Here is a 10910-nt window from a genome sequence, read left to right on the forward strand (position 1 = left end):
ACTGTTTCTTGAGACTTTCTGGCATTTGTACAGGGGTAGAGTAGATTGGCCTTGAGACGCTGATGTCATTTTCACAGGTAGTGTCAAGCTGTGCCTTGAGACTTTTCTTGCAGTTTGCACAGGAAAAGAGTAGCTTTGCCTTGAGATTTTAATGCCTTTTGCACAGGGAAAGTGTATCTTGGCATTGAGTGTTTTCTGACTTTAACACCGAGAGAGTGTAGCCGCGCCTTGGGACGTTGCTGTCTTTTACACCGAGAGAGTCTAACTGGGCAATGAGACGTTGCTGTCTTTTACACCGAGAGAATGTTGCTTGGCATTGAGACTTTGCTGTCTTTTGCATCGAGATAGTGTAGCTTGGCATTGAGACTTTGCTGTCTATTGCAGGCAGATAGTGTAGCTTGGCATTGAGACTTTGCTGTCTATTGCAGGCAGATAGTGTAGCTTGGCATTGAGACGTTGCTGTCTTTTGCATCGAGATAGTGTAGCTTGGCATTGAGACTTTGCTGTCTTTTGCATCGAGATAGTGTAGCTTGGCATTGAGACTTTGCTGTCTATTGCAGGCAGATAGTGTATCTTGGCATTGAGACTTTGCTGTCTATTGCAGGCAGATAGTGTAGCTTGGCATTGAGACTTTGCTGTCTATTGCAGGCAGAAAGTGTAGCTTGGCATTGAGACTTTGCTGTCTATTGCAGGCAGAAAGTGTAGCTTGGCATTGAGACTTTGCTGTCTATTGCAGGCAGAAAGTATAGCTTGGCATTGAGACTTTGCTGTCTATTGCAGGCAGAAAGTGTAGCTTGGCATTGAGACTTTGCTGTCTATTACAGGCAGATAGTGTAGCTTGGCATAGGGACTTTGCTGTCTATTGCAGGCAGAAAGTGTAGCTTGGCATTGAGACTTTGCTGTCTATTGCAGGCAGAAAGTATAGCTTGGCATTGAGACTTTGCTGTCTATTGCAAGCAGATAGTGTAGCTTGGCATTGAGACTTTGCTGTCTATTGCAGGCAGATAGTGTAGCTTGGCATTGAGACTTTGCTGTCTATTGCAGGCAGATAGTGTAGCTTGGCATTGAGACTTTGCTGTCTATTGCAGGCAGAAAGTGTAGCTTGGCATTGAGACTTTGCTGTCTATTGCAGGCAGAATGTGTAGCTTGGCATTGAGACTTTGCTGTCTATTGCAGGCAGAAAGTATACTTTGCATTGATAATTTGCTGAATTTTGCACGAGAAGAGAGTAGCCGGGCCTTGGGACGTTGTGTCTTTTGCACAGGATGAGAGTAGCCGGGCCTTGAGACTTTGCTGCTTTTTGCACTGGAAGAGTGTAGCCGTGCCATGATACTTTGTGTCTTTTGCATAGGGAGAGTAGCCGGGCCTTGAGACTGCTGCTTTTTGCACTGGAAGAGTGTAGCCGTGCCATGATACTTTGTGTCTTTTGCATAGGGAGATTGTAGCCGGGCGTTGAGACTTTGCTGCTTCTTACACAGGAAAAGTGTAGCCGGGCCATGATACTTTGTGTCTTTTGCAAAGGGAGAAGTTGAGACTTGGCCATTTTTGCACAGTGAGCGTATAGCCGGGTCATGAGACCTTGCTTGCGTTTTGCACAGGAAGAGTGTAGCCGGGCCTTGATACTTTGTGTCTTTTGCACAGGGAGAGTGTAGCCGGGCCTTGAGACTTTGTGTCTTTTGTACAGGAAAAGTGTAGCCGGGCCTTGAGACTTTGTGTCTTTTGCACAGAAAGAGTGTAGTCGGGCCTTGAGACTTTGTGTCCTTTGCACACAGAGAGTGTAGCCGGGCCTTTTGAGACTTTGTGTCTTTTGCACAGGGAGAGTGTAGCCGGGCCTTGAAACTTTGCTGATTTTTGCACAAGAAGAGAGTAGCCCGGCCTTGACACTTTGTGTCTTTTCCACAAGAAGAGAGAAGCCCGGCCTTGAGACTTTGCTGCATTTTGAAGAAGAAGAGAGTAGCCGGACCTTGAGACTTTGCTGCATTTTGCACAGGGAGTGAAGCCGGGCCTTGAAACATTGCTGTGTTTTGCACAGGGAGAGTGCAATCGGGTCTAAAGACTTTGCTGCGTTTTACACAGGGATAATGTAGCCGGGCCTTGAGACTTTGCTGATGTTTGCACAAGAAGAAAGTATCCGAACCTTGAGACTTTGCGGATTTTTGCACTGGAAGAGTGTAGTATGCAGTATGCTTTAACCAAATCAACAATTTCAAACGTATCAGAAATTGATGCATCCTCTTGTGAGTTTTGTCTGTGTCTTTCACTGACCACATCAAGACAGTCGATCCTCCAAACTGTTGTTACAAACAAGTTATCAAAGGTGGTGCAAGTGTTGTCTTTAGCCCATCTTGTTTATATTCGATTGTCTTTCGTGTTGCGGTCTATGTCCTATTAAACATTACCTTTTAATTGTTCGCCTTCCTGAATTGTCTCTTCATACCTACATCATCTGTTAGATCATTAAAACATGTTCTTTCCAGTAGTAACATCATAACCTTGTGAACAAGTATAAAGGGTAATACCTATTTGTGTCTACTATTATGTATGTTTGTTACGAATTCGGCCACATTGTTACATGTTTATATACTTAAAGCTGCATTCTCACAGATATATCGTTTTTCAAACTTTTTTTGTCTTTGAAATAACAGTTTTTTGCGTAAATATCTGCAAAGCAGTGATGAAAGACTGTTGACAAAATATCAGATCGCAGATTTTCATATTTCCATTCCAAATTCAATGTTTAATGCAAAAAACTGCTCGTTCCAAGACAAAAAATAAAAAAGTTCTCAAAACGTTCAAACTGAGAGTGCAGCTTTAAATTAGGAAAGTGACTTAACTCGGATATGATTTCAGATGCTTCGTGAATACCGGCCCAGAACTACAAACTGTATCTAATTGTAACAATCCTTTTAGAAAGCCATGGTGGTGAAAACTGTTATATATACGAGCCAACAAAATTATTCCATCGTAAGGTAAACATAATATGAAAAGTATGTGACATAATTAATGTTTACATCTCTGAGTTTTGGTGGGGTTTTGGTGCCACTATACAGTCGTAAGGTAAGTTTGTTTGCTATTAAGCAAATATTTCAAATATAACGCAGATGAAACTACTATCACACTGTTTGTTTCTATTTAAAAGAAATCTCAATATAATAGTCCATAGATTCGGGTAGAAACCGCGTCTGGCGAATGCAATACATCTAAAGCTATACGAATTGAAAACTATAATCACAACTTAGTACAGGCTTTACAGCCCTATTCTTTTCAAAAGAATCTCTATGCTATTTACAATGGTCGACACAGACGGGAAAATAGTTACTTTCACTGTCACATACAAGAAATGTACTATTCATCACATACACCGCAATTATTAATTTCACCAACAATTGTAATTATTCATGTTTTACAATAAAAATGAACATCTAGGCCATTTTCCATCGAAAGCAACTTTGGATGTATGTCGGTGGATTAGTACAAGTAGTTCGAAATATTAATAATAATAGTATTAATTACCCTATTTGTTTAGTTTTACTGTGTAATATCTACTTCTTATTTCGAATTGATTCCCAGTGAGGTATATTATTGCATAGATAATTAAGATGCCTTGGAGTATAGTCCTTAAGCTTTACTGCTTAATTGAAATTACTACGCGATCTCCTTGCAGCGTAGTTAAATGTAAAAAAATCTGACATTAAAAACCGTCCATATTTTTCCAAGGTTATTTTCGATGGAAAATGGCCGAGGTTCTCCAATTGATTTTACAACATGATTTTGAAAATTATATAAAAAAAAAACAGTTTTGAGTTTCAAACAGAAACCAATCGACGTGAGTGAGTGGATATGCACTGGGTAGTTCCATTGAAGTAGGCTCGCCTGACAAAAAAACAACAATCGTCTGGGTGCCATATAACTACAGGCATTTCTCAAAGAGATTTAGTGTGGCGGATCCGTTGTCTAGTGGTAATACACTTGACTGTCAATCAAGGGGTCGCAGATTCGATTGCCCGCCGAACAAGTAAGAAAATACTAATCATCTTCCGGGAGGGACGTTAAATGGGGGTCCGGTGTGACAGTGCTCCCTACACTAGTGAACGTAAAAGGGTTGCATTCCGTCTGTGTAATATGTTCAAAAACCTAAAATAACTAACAATCTTATCCGAGAATTCGCCGAATGGGCCTTGCCCGAGCGTGAGTATAAATTAACTTACACCCCAGGAATGTAGTTGGTCATTAGCTGGCCAAACCGTTCAACAGAGACTACTTAAAGTGCCACCATTATCCAGAATTACGACTTAGTGTAAATAAATTCGAACACAATACATATGTGTTATGAACCACGTGCCCCTAGGTCCGGGAAATAGCGGGGTCTTTGACTTTCGGTCCAGCCAACCCCGGTTAAAATCCCTGCTCTGCGGGGACAAACTGGTGGTAAAATTCCCGCCAAATGCCCCTGCACCCAGGGACCCTAGGTAAGGCCCATTCCCGGCTATATTTTGCGCAAAGACAAAACCACCGCATTCACCCGGCACTACGGGGCCACCTTAAAGCTAAAAACACGGCCCATTTCCCCGGCTATCCCCGGTATACCCACGGACCTGGGGGGGGGGGGGGGGTGGGAGGGGGGGTTCGTGGTTACAATTGACTGGTGTTTCGCAAGTTAATCATATGTTATAGATTTTAAAAGAAACCACTATTATATTCAAAGCTTGCAGCAGCACAAAGCGTTGTCGATTGAAATCGTAAATTGAAACATATTTGTTGATATTGAACTTTGAATAGTGCCAGTTTTAAAACATGAACCTAAATTACAGGAACTGTTAACATTTATGATGTTTCAACAAATTTACGAGATTAAATTATTGAGATTCTGACTCTTTACTGAACAAATTTTAGTCGGATATTCAATAATCTTAAATCTGTATAAATGTCACGAATGGCAACACATTGATTTTTCTCAACTTTGTGTTTATTTTTAATTCTAACATAAGTTCAATTCACTGAAACAGGTAGCAAAATAAAAAAAAAACTAAGAAAAAATCAATACACCTCTAAAATCGAACATCTTTACTAAAACGGGACCCATGACCCTGTTTCATTTAAGGATCATGGTCGTAGCTTCAATAATCCTTAATTATCTGCATAAACTACACAAAAGGCAACAATTTGATATTTTTATTTCAATAACTTTGAGTTCATTCTAGGTACTGGCTACAATTCACTCAAATATTAAACCATATAACGAACTATTTACGACTAATATCTCTCTTAAAACGGGGCTAAGCTTTCTATCTCGCTTAAAAAACAAGGAAGTCGTGAACACGTCTCACCCATACATCAATCTGACCACATATGAATGAATGCTTTACAAGTATTTACAAAGTCATTCGCCATAGGTGACGCCACATTTGTTATACTAGCTTTGTTTTGACCGCATCGACCAATACAAACACATAAGCAATAAAATACAAGTATGATAGGACCAGAGGCGTGTTTTATAAACACGAACTTGGTTTTGATGATGTTAGTTAGTACTAAGCAGGTAGAGGCGATGCAGGGGAAATGACAGCTCGAAATGAAAATACTTTATTAGCCATTTAATGTCATTGTTTACTTCTTTATAGGTAATAATTGTAAGAATCAAGGATTTGTTCATAAAATACCCAATTACGGGAAAGGTTTAATGTATTTTGTTGACAGTATACGGCAACTAACAAGTACGATTTTTTTGCTTGTATAACAAAAACAGCGAATAATATTTAATAGGTCTTGCGCAATCCATAGTATTCGTCTGATCTTTTATCAGACGTCTACTTTTGATTGTGTTCAAATAAATATTTTTATCCTGCTTACAAATCGGTCCAATAACAAGGTACCATGTAAATTTAAGTTTATTAGGACATTAGACCACGTGATGTTTATCCACAGTCAGGTGGTAATGTGGCAGCTAAAGCGAACTTTTTTTTCTTTTCTACATTGTCAATGAAAAAGCACACATTATGTTTCAGTATTTAATCAATAGCCCTGCAACAACCAACCTCATCAATCACTCGCCCATAAAGTCCCATTACTCTGCATGATAATGACACAGGCAAAAAAAATGACCAGAAAATCTACATGTGATGTGAAAATCTTACCCCACTTCCAAAGGGTGATAACTGTGTAGCATTCAACAATAGTTAATTCCATTTCTGTGTCTCCTTGCCGGTGCAGTTCTGAACACCCAACAGTGTCAACATAAATTCAATCCATTTAACATGTGGCGATCGTTTGTAAACACTCGTGATCTTGAATCTTGACCTGTGTACTGTAGCCTGTGACATGTTTGTAAACACTCGTGATCTTGAATCTTGACCTGTGTACTGTAGCCTGTGACATGTTTGTAAACACTCGTGATCTTGAATCTTGACCTGTGTACTGTAGCCTGTGACATGTTTGTAAACACTCGTGATCTTGAATCTTGACCTGTGTACTGTAGCCTGTGACATGTTTGTAAACACTCGTGATCTTGAATCTTAACCTGTGTACTGTAGCCTGTGACATGCGGAATAAGTGTTACCTCATCAGATAATGTTTGCTGACTGATCCATGTTTATGCACTTTTATTTTTTGAATTGATATTGACGTATTAAAATGCAATTACTTTGACTATAAGCGTATTGAATAAGTTTAAAACGTTTTTATAAATATTTGGGGGCGATTAAAACATGGATACCGGGTGTGCCGACGTCAACAGGGAAAAACTAACTGTTGTCCCTCTTATCTTAGAAATACTTAATTATTTTATGGTTATTTTAAATGTTCGGCTCACCCGATAAATTCCTCCGCCTTGCCAGATAAACTTCCTCCATCCATGGCACTTACCTAGTATTCTCTATATCATTTTACAACCATGATTTTACTAGATAAAATGATGAAAATAAACAAAAGTAAAATATCAATAATTTTGATATTATGGCGTTCTCACATTCTAAAAATCCGCCTTTTATGATTTTTCGGTGAGATTCTTTGACGCAACAATGGTTTATGATTTTTTGGCTATTTTAAACATTTATCGATACCCGTTAACTGGATACTTTTCTAGCTCTACATGATTTTAGCTGTGTGAAGTTAGCTAAACATACGACATTGGACATTGGACATTCAAAATCGAATGTTGTGCTGGCACGACATTGGACATTGGACATTCAAAAGTGAAAGTCGTGCTAGCAGGACATTGGACATTGGACATTCAAAATCGAATGTTTTGCTGGCACGACATTGGACACTGGACATTCAAAAGTGAAAGTCGTGCTAGCACGACATTGGACATTGGACATTCATAATCGAATGTTATGCTGGCACGACATTGGACATTGGACATTCAAAAGTGAAAGTCGTGCTAGCACGACATTGGACATTGGACACTCAAAATCGAATGTTGTGCTGGCACGACATTGGACATTGGACATTCAAAATCGAATGTTGTGCTGGCACGACATTGGACATTCAAAATCGACTGTTGTGCTGGCACGACATTGGACATTGGACATTCAAAAGTGAAAGTCGTGCTAGTACGACATTGGACATAGGACATTCAAAATCGAATGTTGTGCTGGTACGACATTGGACATTGGACATTCAAAAACGATTGTCGTGCCGGCACGACATTGGACATTGGACATTCATAACCGAATGTTGTGCTGGCACGACATTGGACATTGGACATTCAAAAGTGAAAGTCGTGCTATCACGACATTGGACATTGGACATTCAAAATCGAATGTTGTGCTGGCACGACATTGGACATTGGACATTCAAAAATGAAAGTCGTGTATCAACTTGCAGGAGTCACGATGCACAGAGAGACGCACTATTGTGCAGTTCTTCAATCAGAAACCTTTGGAAACGTGTGGTATGACGGGCTGGTCGGACAGCTAGGTCCATTACCACACGATCTGCACACTTGGACACCGTCTCACGCTATTTTTTGTCAAGTGTAGAAGCATTCAAGTTTGTTTTTTTCTCAAGAATCACATTATGTAGCCTATTAGTATATTCCATGGCCGAGAGTGTAAGATGGGTTCAGCCCAACCCGAGCGTAGGGTCTTTTGCGGAAACGAGGTTTACCTGTTTCCGCAGAACACCCTGTGCGAGGGTTGGTATGAACCTATCTTACACGAGCGACTATGGTAGATGTTTTTCTCTCTCACCGCAGTTAAACAAAATAATGTAAAAATATATTTTATCGCTGGAACTTTTTTGTGCGTAGTGAAAATAATGTGCGCATAGATATATGACAATTCCTGGTTGTCATAGATATTCGCGCAGTGATTCAGATTATGTTAATAGTCAAATCGTTCTTTAAATAGTATGGATGCAGCAAAGTGAAGGCAATAAAAAAGAGTTCCATACGGGTACTTGTTTATCTTTGCCCGTTGGGAAGATAAGAATTTCATGCATGGACAAATGTTTGAATCTACTGTTCTGAGGTGGCAGAAATATATATATCAGAAATCTTGGACTGGTGATAAGGCTGCAATTCTAATTTGTCCATTCAAATTATTGTGTTAAATAACGACATTCAACTTGGCTTTTATTTTTTAAAATATGGTTTATAATAACGTATATCTGTCTATTCATAGTGACCAAATATTATTTAGGCATCCATTGGAAGTGGTAAATATTAAGAGAAAAAATATAATGAAACGACAACCAGTATACAAATAATAATTGTTGGACATAGGTCATTTTTACTCATTAATTATCTGTCAGGAGTACCCTTTAAAATAATACCAAAATTATATGGGATCCCCGTGCATCAAAATGTAGCATTATCGCCAATGTTTTATGCATTGACAAGTTTAGCTGTGTGTATGTTGACTTAAGTCACATCCATTGTTATTGAGAGTTGTATTAAAACAATCCTTTCGATTGATATACATACATATTCCCATGTAAATGCAGACACATTCATTAATGTAATATAATTATTCTAAAGCTCTGGAGATAAACACATACTGAAGTGCACATTTGTTGGGTTTATATAATTATTTGCGCTTTGTTTCCTTTCAACCCTTTAACCATTGTCAGTTCTGCCCAAGATGCCATTTCCAATGGCTCTGGTGTCACATTTTACATGTATAAATTGTATATTCTGTAAAACCTATAAGAACTTATGTCGTATGTGATGAAGACGTCATTTTGAATTCTTTAATGTCGATGCGATTGATTATAAAACGCTTTGTGTAATTCTGTCGACTTATAAATATCAAAAAGGTTTATCGAACACAATTATTTCATATAAACTTTACCAAATGAAGACGACGTAGCATGTTCGACTAACTGAGTCGATAAAAAAACAAGTCGACAGGCAAGAATAGGTTACTTTATCGACTCATTGACAATATTTTTTGTGTTTACGTAAAACCAGATAAAAAAGATGTACGGACGATTACATTTATACTTGTAGGAATCATCAATGCATGTCTATATTTTCCATATGTCATTATATACTGTGGATATAATTATCTTCACTTCCTTTATAAATGGTACTAGATGTGTAGCAGTGGTGTGTAAACAATTAAGCTTATTAAAAATATGCCATTTTGAAAGCATTATCACTGTTTGTCTACATATAATCCACGACCATTCATAAGTATATTCATTTGAATCTTTCTCTGCATATGTGACATCTTATATATCTGAATCATGCTTAAGTTTCAAATATTTCGATGGAATCGTCATGACAATGCTCTCTTGGTGCTAATAAATTTTATAATGGTTCATTGCTTTGTGATCTCTGACCATTTTCAAATAATTTCAAGACAATATCTCAAACAAACAAAAAATCCGAATATTGCATGCCATCAAAATTAATTTAAAGTCGGTAAAAAAAAAATAATTCATAAAACATGTCATACATTGATTTGAATGTGCTAACTGCTAGCACGACTTTCACTTTTGAATGTCCAATGTCCAATGTCGTGCCAGCACAACATTCGATTTTGAATGTCCAATGTCCAATGTCGTGCTAGCACGACTTTCACTTTTGAATGTCCAATGTCCAATGTCGTGCCAGCACAACATTCGATTTTGAATGTCCAATGTCCAATGTCGTGCTAGCACGACTTTCACTTTTGAATGTCCAATGTCCAATGTCGTGCCAGCACAACATTCGATTTTGAATGTCCAATGTCCAATGTCGTGCCAGCACAACATTCGATTTTGAATGTCCAATGTCCAATGTCGTGCCAGCACAACATTCGATTTTGAATGTCCAATGTCCAATGTCGTGCCAGCACGACTTTCACTTTTGAATGTCCAATGTCCAATGTCGTGCCAGCACAACATTCGATTTTGAATGTCCAATGTCCAATGTCGTGCCAGCACAACATTCGATTTTGAATGTCCAATGTCCAATGTCGTATGTTTAGCTAACTTCACACAGCTCATGATTTTAGTTGTTACATTTATCAACGGACGTGATATTTTTTCAACATAATGATAAGGCGAAATGTCGTTTCAGATTACGTTCATGATTCTTATTTAACATTTAAGTTCTATGTATATAATACAACACATATTGGCAAAGAACTCACATGAAGGCTTGCGAATAAAAGCAGAGGGCGAGAAGTACCGACATTCCGTTTCAAAGGAGGATCCAAAAATCAAACTGCATGGGTAAGAGCTTTGTACTTTACACCATGACCACTGAGACTGGAGTATAGTGCCCATATTTGTATAGTTTAAACCAGAATAAAGCAGCACGCTGTTGTATGTTGTTGTTCATGCTCCGAGACACATTCGAGGATAGGGCGGTCATACTCCCATACCCGCAGCCCCTTACATAATGAGTAAAGAACATATGTATTTGTCTAAAAAAATTGCGGTGTATTAATTAATATAGGTCTAATAATATGGACTGTTGGCCG

This window comes from Mya arenaria, chromosome 17 (genome assembly GCF_026914265.1).
Source record: "Mya arenaria isolate MELC-2E11 chromosome 17, ASM2691426v1".
Lineage (NCBI taxonomy): Eukaryota > Metazoa > Mollusca > Bivalvia > Myida > Myidae > Mya > Mya arenaria.